At 43.2% G+C, this 13,301-nt stretch overlaps 1 long non-coding RNA gene across 1 annotated transcript in view; it reads right to left on the reverse strand.

The window, feature by feature from the left end:
• LOC123287402 (uncharacterized) overlaps nt 1–8,125 on the reverse strand; it is a 44,454-nt gene extending 36,329 nt beyond the window's left edge. The window contains exon 1 of the long non-coding RNA XR_011504492.1: nt 7,941–8,125. This is a non-coding gene — a long non-coding RNA (uncharacterized lncRNA). The remainder of the gene's footprint in view (nt 1–7,940) is intronic.
• Between the last annotated feature and the right edge of the window lie 5,176 nt (nt 8,126–13,301).

Below are 13,301 nucleotides of genomic sequence, written 5' to 3' on the forward strand. Positions count from 1 at the left end.
TCATTTCTCATCTTCACCTTTTTTCTCAAAATTCCAAATTCCTGGAAAGTTTCTCTTTTACTCTATATTCAGAGTCCTTTGCAACTTTTCTAATACAGTTCAGATCTCCCCCTGTCGCATATAACTTCCCTGAACCCTAGTAGCTGAAGAGTTAAGTTTCAAGGCACTTATCCCCTTTAGCCTTGCACATTGTGTATAAGCCTTCCTAGCTCTAATAAGATCTATTACCTCACCTTGAACATTACTTCATCTTTCCTCTACCTCTGCTAGTCTTCTCACCAAATATAAGTGTCTTAAAGGCAGGATATACATCTCGTACTTCTCTGTTCCTCCTACTGCAATGAGTACACACCTCAGTAAATACTCTTTTATCTTATTATTATTGTTACTGAATAAGAACTGTTTCAGTAGGAGACATCCACCATAGTTTACAATGGATGTGAACAACACTCTAACTTTTCTTCAACACTAGGATCATTTTTGCTCAACATAACCAGTCACCCATGTTTGAAGACTTTAGCTGCCAGGAGCCCAGAGTTCTGGGCTTAGCATCCTCTTGCTTGACCCTGGCACAGTACTGGCCAGTCGGAGAGGCAGGATGACAAGAGACACGTGGAGCATGGTGGTTAACTGCAAAAAATCTGGAGCCAGATTCCGCTTTGAAACTCTGGACAAGTTATTTCACCTCCTTGTGCTTCTGCTTCCTCCTGTATAAAGTTGGATAATAATATTACCTATCTCATAAGGTTTTTATGAGAATTAAATGGCTTAATACCTAAACACAGAAAACTGTGAACATTGTCCTACTTGTAGTAAGCACTCAATAAATGTCAGTAAATATTATTACCTTTTTTTAAACCTGGGTCCAACTCTGCATTTATCTGACTATTCTCTCCCTCAGTTCTCTCTCCCAAAAAGCCTCTTTTGTGGCTCTTACCCACGTTTATGGCTCTGTTATATTTTACTGCTCTCCCTTGACGGTAGAATACTGCACAGGATGCTGAGTGACAACCAGAGATGATCCAAACCTCAAGTGCCCTGAGCAGACAACTTCCTTGGCCTCCCTCACTGGCAAGCTCCATATGAAAGATTTTGCCTTCTTGGCATAATGAAAACATTTCTAATAATAAATGTGAGGTTTCTATAAGAAGATAATGGTAAAAGCGTGATGGTTAAGTGAGATGAAGCATTTTTATGGATGTGAATGACTTCAAAGAATAGGCTCTACTTTCCACTGTTTTTGTAGAAATTCCAAATCTTATACCCTTATTTGTTTCTTCGGGTGCTTGTTAACATTGATCCTAACACATGAGTCTCCATGTTTCACCAAATGTTTCTTGTTGGTTTCCCTTCATTCCATGAGGCCGGGTGGACAGGCTGCTCCTGAGAGAAACCTGTCCCTTGACCATCATAAGTATTGAGATTTGTACATTGACCAACCTTTTTCCCCTGGGATTGAGATTTATATATTGAATGACTTTCCCCCTGGGGCCTTTAAGCTGCTCTGCACACTTTATACTTAGCCAGGGTGGGGGCAGGCTGCTGAGACTGTGGTCAGTCTGTCTGCAGGCTGCAGCCCTGTCACCAGGAGCCGCTTTCACTGGACTGTCATAGTAACTGTCAGTATAAGACGAGAGAAATGATGCAAGAAAATAGCTATGTACTCAAAAATCACAGTATTCAGCCAAGAGTCTAAAAACCATTTGCTACCCTAATGATCATCTGGTTATTTGGTTAATTGCCAGGGAAAGAAACTTATATTCGGGAGACGGGGAGGAGGGAAGAGAGAGACAGGGAGAGGCACTCAATCTCTCTGTGTCTCAGAGAGAGGACTTGAAGAGTTAGAGGGAAAATAGAACAGAATAAGCCCTGGGAAGCCTCATACATCGGCGACAGGCCACACGCAGCCACTGTGTGGAGAGCTTTGATGGCTCTATTCTCGAGCAGCACGCCAGACCTTGAGCTGCGGGTCTGGGTGTGCAGCAGCTGCGTTCTGCCTCTACCTGCTGCATCCAGGAAGATCTGTCCTTAAGGTGCCCGTGAGGTCACATTTTCACGAACTGCGTGAACAATTGATGAGTCGTCAGTCAGGAAGTGAAGATGTTCACAGGTTCAGACCTGAAACTTGGTCCTTAAAATGAATTGGAGGCATCTGGCTGTTTTGCTGTCGGTAGGTAATGATGCCGCCGCGTCACACGCCCAGATGTGATTCTACATTTCTGCAGCTGTTCTGGTGGGACTTTCAACACCCAGAACGTCTGCTGCTGGGACTCTGTGGTACAACTCTCATTCCGTCTCTCTGGGTTCTTATTCTTTTCCCAGAAAATGTACTTTCTTTCCACTCGGTATTTTCCTATTTTCCAAAGGTATTATTCCTAGCAAGGGGATACCCACCAAATTCTATGTCACGTGCAAGAGAAATCCATATCATCTTCAAAATTCACAGCCAAACAGAGGGGGTGTGACACTAATTAGTTTTATGAGGTTTGATGAGACAGAACATTATAGCCAAGTGAAGAATTCATACTTTATGGCACACATAGAAGAAATGGCTATAATGAAGTCACTTCTGTGTGTTAAACACAATGGTCGGGGGAACGCCTTTAAAGTCCAAAATGTTTCTCTCTGGGATTTTTGTCAGCATCAGCAAACCACACACAGAAAGTGCTCCCAATTCTGCCTATTCAGTAGGTAAAAGACCCTTTTAAAACATGATTCCACCAACATTTTAGGTGATATTATAAACTTCCATAATAATTTTGAAGAGCAACAGGAAAAAATCGTCATAAAATACTCATGAACTTTGACCCCATAATTGCTGGGAATTTAGCCTAAAGAAATGATCCTATATATGGAGAAGTCTTATATATAAAGATGCTTACCATGGAATTTACTACAGTGAAAAATGGATTTGATCTACTGTCCCCAAATATGGAAATAGTGAAATAAATATGGTGTCTCCACTTTCATGGGATACATGGCAAATCAATGGGAGGGACTGAAATGTTCCAGCTGCTCAGGCAGCAATTAAAAAGATATTTACTGAAGCTAATAATAACATGGGAAATGCTTCTGACATACATTAAGTAGAAGATTAAAATACAAAGTTGTTTGTACGTTATGCTTTGAATCATATCAAAACTCAGCGTTTGAAAATGACCCAAAGTAATTGCTCTAAAACTATCATAGCTATTGTGCTTGAGTGGGAGAATTATAGGCAATTTTCTTCTTTTCTCTATTTTCCTAATTATTTATAAAAGGGTTATATTACTTGAGTCAATAAAAAGATGAAAAACACATCCTTACAGTATGACCAAGACATGAAATCTGTCTCTTGATTTCCAGTGAGTTTGAAGAAAAACCACACCAATGGAGCCCGAGGCACATCAGAAAAAGAAATCTGGAGCTGGCAGACTTCACATGGAGACCTGTTTCTCCGTCATAATCCCAGCTCTCTGCCTATTTTCTCCAGAGTTTTAAATCCAAAGTGAAATTAACCCAAGATTCTGACTTACATCTGACAAGAGTTAGAAATACAGTAACAGACTATAAGAAAGGCAATCCTGTATCACATGAAAGCTCATGAATAAGCACATATGGGGAGAATTATTTTTCTTAATTCCAGTGATTGAAAAACCTTGCAAGGCTCCTTTCCTCGGTTCCACCAGGTAACTTTTCCAAGTCTATGAAACTTGGGAAGGGCAAATATGGCCCTTCTGGCTCTCCACATCCAAGGGTCTTTGCCAACCTCATAGTAAGCCTGGAGGAGAAAATAGATTCCACTAATATTACTTGGGGCCTACTCTTTCCCTTATTTTTAACATTCCTCTCAAATTTTAAAATACTACATTGATTTTTTTTAATATCCCCAAATAAATTGCCATTTCTTAGCATTTTGGAGGACAGCTTTAATTTAAGAGTGAAAAGAGATGATTGAGGGATACTAAACTGATTAGTCTCAGGATTTCTCTGGGAAATGCTGACCCAGCCTCATGCACACCATTATAATTCTTTGATTTCCTGTCACAGCAGACAGTTCAAAAACCGAAAGTAAATAGGAGACGTGGAAAATCAATGTGAGGTGCTGAATTGTTCCAGCTGCCGGGGTCTGTTAATTACATCATAGTTTTATGGAGACTTTCAGCTCAGACTTGCCAAATGCCCACATCTGGAGGCCGTTGCCTGCCATCCTGTTGGGGACGGCTCTTCTCCCCAGGCATGTCAGTTAACTGCAAAAGGACAAGCTACCCCAGGAAAGCCTGTTTGTACAGACCAACTCTCTGAGGCAAAATCCAGATGATGGTCGTGTCTTCCGTTACCATAGAGATAAGAGGTGCTGGGAGCTGAAGAGGGGCCACTCGAGAGGCAGGAAGCGGGTTAGTCAGTATGCACAGTGTGAACCTGAGGAAAATGAAAGTCTGTTCTACTTGGGTAGCCAGGCCTTGGTGGGCTGAGTGGGAGAGAGCTGAGAAGAGATGAGAGACCACAGGGAGCAAGCAGAGAGAAACAATGCCAGCGAGCGAAAGGACAAGGCTTAAAGCTGTGTGAAGTGCAGGCCACCGGGGAGCCACAATGGATTTCCAAGACAAAGTCCTTTGAGCAACTATTCTCTTGCCAGGCCCATAAAAGGAAGCTCACAGCGTTATCACGAATTCGTGGATTATTTCAATAAAGTCCCTTCCACATTTCCTTGTAATTTAGTCCCTTCCAACAGCCTTTCTGATATCCCTTCCTCCTCTCCATCCCATATCCTTTCCTTTTTCTTCTCTCACATCCTTCCAGAACTTCCTGAGTCCCCCTTTTTTCATCTTTATGCATGCCAGGATGAGCTTCTTCATCCAGCCATTTCTAACTCATCACAATTCATTCTCTTTCCCTCTCTTTGTTTTTCTCTCTACACCACATCCTTCTCTCATTTACTCCTTGCTATTTTCTTCTAATTATAGCTTCTTAGACAAATAGCTGGATGAAAGAAAAATCCAATGCCTGTCAAAGCATCTTTGCTGGACATTTCCTAACGTCCAGTCGGGGCTGCCCACCTCCTCACTCAATGACAGGGTCTGTCTTAAGCAAAGTCTTGGCCCAGTCCTCTTATTTTCAAATCCTATGTTCCTCACAGAGCCTCCAAGGGGTCTACACGTATTTCGTGTTAACCCTATTGTTTAAATATGAATTTCAAATGTGTGACACCTACCCCCACTCTCTCCCTCCACCCCCCCAAAAAATTACACATTTTAATGTAAATTAAATGTACATTACATTTAAATATGCATAAATGTAACACACATGTCCATAAATGTAATACATGTAAATGCACATTACAGTACATTTTTATGTAAATTCAATGCAAATTTTAAGTTTAAAAACTGCATTGGTGTTTTCATAAATTGGGGCCCGGGCATGACTGTTTATATAAACTGTATAAGAAGTCCACCCTTAAAGCACATAGGGGAAGGGCCCAAATAAACGCCATGCAAGGGTCCCTGAGTCTGCTTGGGGATCTCCTGTTGTGGGGCAATTGCACTGATGCAATAGTAAGCCACGTTGCCCAATGTCATACATGGTTTTAGCTCTTATTTTAAAGTTCTTGTTGTTTTTTGAGTGGCTTTTCTATAAGAGGAATTTGAGCACTTACTAAATATCATAGGTGATCCAACTTTAAAATACAAATTTCCTGCTATTCCTCAGGCACGAATTCAGATCAATTTGATTAAAGAGGTCTCCCAAAATTGCAAAGCCAGCTGTCCACAAATATAATTTGCAGCTATTTGTCTGAGCAAATCTACTGATTCCAGAAGCTGATCTAAGGCTGGAACCGTTATCTGTAACCTCCGATTGATAATGTTCATGCTCATTCAAGTACTTTCATTTTTATAATTTATTGACTTTATAAAGATCATTCTTGCAAATTTGGAATAAAACAAATGTGTATTAGCAAATTGTCATTTAATTGGCTTCCTATATTGGGATTTCCATTTAGATTTCACTTGAAAAGAAATGCGTTGCAACTGTAGGGGAGGAAGACATTTCCTCTATCCACTCTGGGTTCTTCTGGCTGGAGAAAGAATTAAAGTCACACGAGACAGAGTAACAGGAGAAAATTAAACAAAGCTTTATAACATGTATACGTGGGAGAGGCTCAGGCAACTTGAGCAACTCACCAAAATGGCCAAAGCCACCACCTTAAATATCATCTTCAGCTAAAGACAAAGGAGAATGTTGGGGGTTGGGGGAGTCAGTTATGGGAGATTACCGGACAAGTACAGTAAACAGGGTCAGGTTATTATGCAGATTTAAGTCCTTGCCTTCTGCATTGATAAGAGTTTCTAGAGATAAGTTCATCCCTCCTTCTTCCTGGTACAAAGAGGGAGACACCTTTACAGATGGAGATTTCCCTTACAAATGTAAATGTCTCTTAAGAAAGGGTAAGTAAATTCTACTTTTCAGAGTTGCTTTCCTGTCTGCAGTTTTTTAAGTAACCAACCCAAATAATCCTCATGCCAAAGAGACATATCTTGGGATGGCCAATTCCAGTCCCCCACACTACAACCAAAAAGAGCTGAAAACCACTGGCTTCACCCACTACCTCCTTTTCCCATCCTCCTCTCTGCCCCACTGACAGTCTTTGCATTTCTAGATGTTTTCTGCTCCCTTGTCTGCTTCTTTTAAAACTGATCCTATGACTCTGAAGGTCCTACTCTAACCTGATAAATAGACTCACACTAAGGTGGTCATATCTAGAAATAACAATTTAAGGGGCTGCCCCTGCCTGGGGAGAGGGCAAGAGGAGGGAGTTTGCATTTTAACCCGAACTCCTCAAGTCTTAGTGAACCAATGTAAAGGAGCAAATTATCCATGGTGAATTTTTAGGCAACTTCACATTCAGAAGAGCCTATCAGAGGCAACCTTAGTCAATCTCATGCCCTTTCAAAGTGTTTCTTGAACTATCGTCTGAGGACCAGTAGCATAGAACCACTTGTGAAATGCTTGTTAAAAAGGCAGATTCCTGAGACCTAACCCGAACCTTCTCAAGGCTAGGACCTGAAGTTGCCTTTTTAGCAAGCTCCTCCAATAATTCTGCACTTTGAACTTCAAAGGTCACCGTCAATCTTCTGCACCCTGGTGTAGAAGGCAAGGGTCAAGTGGGGATGCTGTTTCCCCTCCCTTTGCCTCACCTGAAAGGTACAGAAACAGAGACATCTAGGGAGGTAGTCCAGCGAAGACAAGTACACAAGCCAGATGACAAATGCAGAGACAAATGCAGAGAGAGAGAGAATATAAAATCTAGTGAGCAATTTCCAAAAGGAAAAGAAAAATAATTCTAATTTCCTTTTCTCCAGCTCCAAACTCAGCGGTCAGCAGCGGCTAAGCAGAAGGAGGTTGGGGGCAGTCTGAACTACAGAGGAAGCCTAGCTGCTGGCACTTCCTAGAGAGACTGGTGGCATGGAAGGAGAGGGCTGGGCAGGGCACTAAGGCCGGACAAGGCGACAGGCCGTGGGGACAGTGTAGAGGCACCAAATCCTGCTCTGTTTGCCTGTGCAGAATGGGTTTCCGGGATGCACTTCCCTTTCAGCCCTTCCCCCAGGCAGGCCCGGAATTCTGGAGAGCCCGGGCTGGAGGAACTTGAGCAGAACAAGCGCATTGCCTGCCCCAGCCCCTCCTCGGGCTGTCGCTGGTACCTCGGTTCTCCCTTCATAAAAATCCACCAGGCACTCCAAAAGAGTAACTAGGACACTTCGTTTTTATTCCACATGCATCTCATTTGTCTTCAGTAGGTTCTTCGGTAATCTCATCATTATTGCTACGGCCCTCAGAGGACAGCTGACTCGCATTAATCAGCCGAGCCCCTCATCGTTCACCAGATTCTTTACACTTTTACCATGCCCTGGGGCATCCTAACTTACTTGAAAAATTAATAAACCTCCCCCCTCTTATCTTACCTTATTAATGTCTGTCTTTGTAACCCATTATCCCCGCATATCATCAGAGATCAGTGGAGGGCGCCGTAGTCACCAGCTTGCTCCCCTCTTTCTCTCCTAAAACTGGAATGCCCCCCACTCCTGAATGGCCAGAAAGAAAGTGGCCTTCATGGGCCAGCAGGGTGTTTGTTTACCAGCTCAGTGGCACAGTGGACCGAAGGCAGGAGAATTCTTAGACTTCAGCTCAAGGCCATTAAGGCCCATTAAGTTGTTCTCTCCTCCCCCATTCCCTCTCCCCCTCTTTTGTGCACCCTAGTAAATCTGACTCATTAGCTTTAGATGTTTTGAAATACTGGTACATTAATCACTTGTGTTTGCACACTGTTTATGTGGGTTGTTGGTCATGGTCTGTAGTTATACTGGCTGTCTCCCTTGCTTGCTTAAAGGTACAATCCAATTGAAAATAAAGATTTTTGCAGGTTTGCTCATTACACACAGTGTCGGCAGCTGGTGAGTGTCTTTTGCAATTCATCAGAGGCCTCCCAGACCACCTGCTCTCGGCATCCTGCAAACAGCTGGCTCTGGGTAAGTACCATAAGCTATTACCTTATATGACAAATAAATAAATAAGTGGATGGACGGGTAGACAAGTAAATAAATCCATTGAATTGTCAGCCTTGAATCATTGCTTCTTGAGGGGAAAAGTCCATTTTGAAATAGGGAAAAATACCTCTAGCCCAAACATTTGCGGTGCCACTTCAATGAAAAAAGAAGGAAGAGAGGTGAAACTCCCAAGACGATTCTGTCATTTGAGTACCAAGGCAGACAAGGAAAGGACTCTACAAGAGGCTGGCTGCATGGTTTTGTCACTGACTAATTGCCCCAAGGAACTCAAGGGTGGGTTTGGAAGCATTTCATTGTTTTCCCAAATTGGTTTTTTTCCTTTTGTTATGTTTAAGGAGATGCCATCACCAAGCACCCTGAACCAGACCAAGCCTCACTACAAGAGCTACCTGGCACCTTTGCTTTATTTTGAATGCTAAGATCTCTCCAGGAGGAGCTTAGGCCTTGTTACCATAACCTGCAGAGTATGTGCAAGCAGGTTTGCGAACTGAGCCTGCCCAAGCGAATATCCGCCTCTTCCTTTTGAATATTCCTCCCCATCCGAAATAAAAGGTCTTTGCTTCCCTTTGTTTGGGGGTGCCATGACTTTGGAAATGATTCCACATGGTCTCCTATTTGCTGCAAATATACTTTTACTTTTGAGACGACTGCTTCTGGTGGAGAGTCTGATTTAACTTGCCAGGAGGGAACCCATTTGGTTTTGGTAACAATTTGGTATAAGGAATGAGAGAAGAGGGAGATTAAATTGAATTGCCTGATGAGTGTTTCTTTCTTTTTTTTTTCTGAAAAAGCCAGAGGCAGACTTTGTGGAGTTTGAGATCAAGCCCCCAGATGTCCTAGAATTCAGAAGCCCCACCTCTGTTTCCAAGATCATCACCACTTTAGATTTTTGTGGACTTTACCCCAGTTTTTGACCCTGAGAATGACCTCTGGGGGGCCGTGCCCTGCTCCAATCCCCACCACCTGTCCTGACCCTGCAACCTGAGGAAAGGCTAGGGACAGTGAGAGCAGGAGATGACCGCTGGCCACCCAGCCAGGCAAGGTAGAAGACGAGATTCAAGAGTAGACACGTTCTTGGCTGCACTGCTGGGATTTGGGCCTGAGTCTCGGAAACATCACCCGGTATCGCTATGATCCCCCAAAATCACTTACTCTGGTCTCTATGGATAAGTCAAAACTCAGCTGTCTTTTGACTCATTCTTGCAAAACTGGAAGGGCATTCCAGGATAGGACAGGACTCACTGTATATGAATGTCACATATCAAATGCCTGAATGAAGCTGTTAGAAGTCATTATTTTTATCTTGTGACTGGCTAAATTCTAATAATTTTTGCAGCTTTATTTTTTTGTTATTTTTTTTTTAGCAAGAGTGTTTATAGATTGAATTAACATGGAGACATGTTTTCCATTTTACCAAATGGAAAAGTTGGAAATGAAGATACATCTATATTCCTACATTTTTCTTATTTTAATCCCCCCAAGAACTACCAAGAACCCAGCTGTTCCATGTGGTGGAGAATTAGGAACATAGCATCAACCTGGAGGCTTCTCAGAAATACAGACTCCCTGAATCAGGATGTGCATTTTAACATTTAAGATCCCCAAGTGACTTGTTTGCACATTAAAGGTTGACAAGCACGGCTCTCTTATGCCCTTGATTCTTTTAGGTCAAAAGTATTTGATGGAGATTGCTACAAACTATGTCAATACTAAGGTGATCATAAGAATTTGAATAAGAAAATGCAAATCAAGCAAATTTCTTACCTACTACAGAAGCCAAAATATCCCATTCTGTGGAGAGGGGGCACAATGTGGTAGAAAAGAAAGAGAGGACTTGGAGTCAGAAAAATCTGGGTTTACTTTCTGACTCTGCCACTCGGTGGAATCCTGACTTTAGGCTAGCCACACCTCAGAGGCTTTTTTCCTCACCTGAGATTGGAGATAACAGCAACTCCGCTGGCTACGTGCAGGACACTTTCAGATATAAAGGAGGTCCTTTATGTGCAATCACATGGTAGGCTCCAAAAAGTGTCCTATGCATGTAATTAAATCATAGTCATCATAGTAGTAAGAAATAGGAATGTTGGAGGTGGAACAACGGGATCAACCAAGGGGATGAGAATGAGGACCCCACCCCAGTGGGTAGAAAGAGATAGGCGCCAGCTTGCTGCAGCAGTGCAAGAGTTAACATTTTCACTGGTGGAAGTGGATGCACCTGCTGGTGCAATGTCTCTCACCCTTGAGAAGTATGAGGTATACGTTCAATGAGAAGAATTGAGTAGCTGTTGCTGAGGGCTTTTGATTTATTGAAGAAAGATTATGACAAGCTCAGGATGATTATCCAACAATTCAAGAAAACTTGTGGGAGCCCGAGGGCGTTCTAGGCAACATTTAAGGAAGTGTTGATCTCTTGTAGCCAGTGGACAAGCAGAGAAAATGATCGGACTCAGAACTTAATCACAAGAGAAGGGGAGCTCTAGAGAAAATTAAACTCTCCTTCTGGAAGGTTTCCTCTGCCAAGATCAGGACGCTCATAGAAAAAGTGTCAGACCCTGAAACTTGGAATGGGGATATTTGAGTAAATGCAATTGAGAAGTTTTAGCTCCCAGACTCCCCTGAGCCCTGTGGGCCCACAGAAGAGGTTTACTCCCCTTTGTGAGAACAACTGCCCCGCAACTTGCTTAAAGATCATTAAAAGGCCTCAAATGAAGCAGGTGTCTCTATTAGTGTGTCAAGGGTCCCCAATGCCACTCCAAGTTTGATGACTCACTAGGACTCAACATATCGTCAAACCCACAGTCGTGATTTATAATGGCAAAAGGAAATAAAGCAAATCAGCAGAGGGAAAAGGCGCATGTGGTAAAGTCCGGGCGAAACAAGGCACCAGCTTCCAAGGGGCCCTCCCAGAGGAGTCACACAGGAGGCACCTAATCTCCCAGCAACAAGATGTGACAACACATGTGAAATGTTACCGACCCAGGAAGCTTGTTAGAGACTCGGCTTCCAGAGTTTTTATTGGGAGCTGACCATGTAAGCACCCCCTGCCTTGCACATACCCAAATTCCAGACTCCCAGAAGGCAAGCAGGTGTTCAACATAAACCATATAGTTTGTTCAAACAGTGTAGGCACAGTGAGCCACATTTATCAGTTCTAGGAATGGTGAGAACTCTCCCAAATCTAGGTTCCTAGATGCCAGCCAAAGGCCAATCTTGTAAGCAGGCCTTTCAAAGAATAGTAGTCACACTTTGCAACCCTGGAGTTAGATCTTGTAACCATTTCTTCCTTTTCAGATAGTGCAACATCTTTGTCAGTAAGGAAGGGCACCAGAGTGACACTCTGAGGTCATAGCCAGAGGAAAGAGCTTCCCTTACTGGTTCCATTGTGCCATTTTTCTTTCGCCAGGCTGCCAGCGTGCAAGAAACCTGGTGCTACTTACTTGCTGGCCCTTGTGGACCAGTTTCTCCTCCATGCATCCTCTGCCAATCTTCTCCCCCACCCAGTGAGCTGCTTCCTGCACACCAGCTCCAGCTAGGCCTTCCAGAAAGTTTCTTCACCACCAGCATTCTGTGCGTTCCCATGGCAGCCACACCTTCTCCAAGGAGGTCTGGATCTCAGCCTGGCAAGAAGAAGATGTCTCTTCTAAGTTCTTTCTTATTCCCTTCCTTATTCACTCTCCCTCAGCCCTAACAGTAGTAGCTACTTTCCACGTGTGCTGTTTCTACATTCCTTAGAGTCCTCTTTTATCCCTTGCTGTAATCAAATATCTTTCGCTAATTAATAATTCTGTAGATTAAATTTTCTCTCTTCAAATTACTTATGTAGTGTCTGTCTCCTGATTGGACCCTGATTGATGCCAAGCCTTAAAAGATAATGCTTATCCCCCTGCCTCACCTGAGAGCAGACAGATAACAAAGTTAAATCCCAGCGTCCCCTAAATGGGATGCACTGGATCAGCTAAGGGAGAGTAGGGACTATACACCAAAGGAGCTGCAGGATCTGGCCAATATGTGCTGGCAGGAATGGAGAAAGTATGCATGAGAATGGATACTGGGATGTGGGAACATGGGACACAAAGTTGGATAAAGGACAGTTTGTCAGTATGGAGCACTCTCCCATAATATACAAGTCTAGCAAGCACTCCACTGCTAGGATGGCTCTTAGAAGCTTGGAAAATGTGTTGACCCATGTGAATGGCCCTATGAATTAGAAATACCAAAACTGAAATAGGAAATGGTCTGGAAAGCTCAGAACTCAAAGCTCAGAGAAGTGAGTATGCTAGAGGGGATAGACTAGGTAAGTCTAGAAACCCCCTACCAGCCCGCTGTGTGCCATAGGAGGGCCCAGAGGACGCTTTCTTACCAAAGAGGTAAAGAATGTGCTCATGAGAGGGGCACCACCTTTGATGAGAAGCTTAGTGGTGGCTGTCCTCTGTAGCTAAGGCTGAGAGTAGGAAACTGTTGCAGAACTGAGCTCATGAAAGCAATGGGAATCATGAAATAATAGAGCACTAGTGGCAGCACCTCACCATCTGAAGCAAAGTGATACAGTTATCACAATGAAAGCAAGGTCAGAGTAGCAGCCAGTGACCCTCAGAAAGCTATGGAGAGATGGTAAATATAATACAGTACTCCTAGGGGAAAGACTGATGGGCAGCTGGCAAGCATAGTGCACAAATTATATAACTAAAAGAAATCAAGAATGGGTGATCAAGAGTTTGTAGGCAGCTGCCCAAATAAAAAGTCATGATCGCTTGCCAG

Source organism: Equus asinus, chromosome 7 (assembly GCF_041296235.1).
Source record: "Equus asinus isolate D_3611 breed Donkey chromosome 7, EquAss-T2T_v2, whole genome shotgun sequence".
Classification (NCBI taxonomy): domain Eukaryota; kingdom Metazoa; phylum Chordata; class Mammalia; order Perissodactyla; family Equidae; genus Equus; species Equus asinus.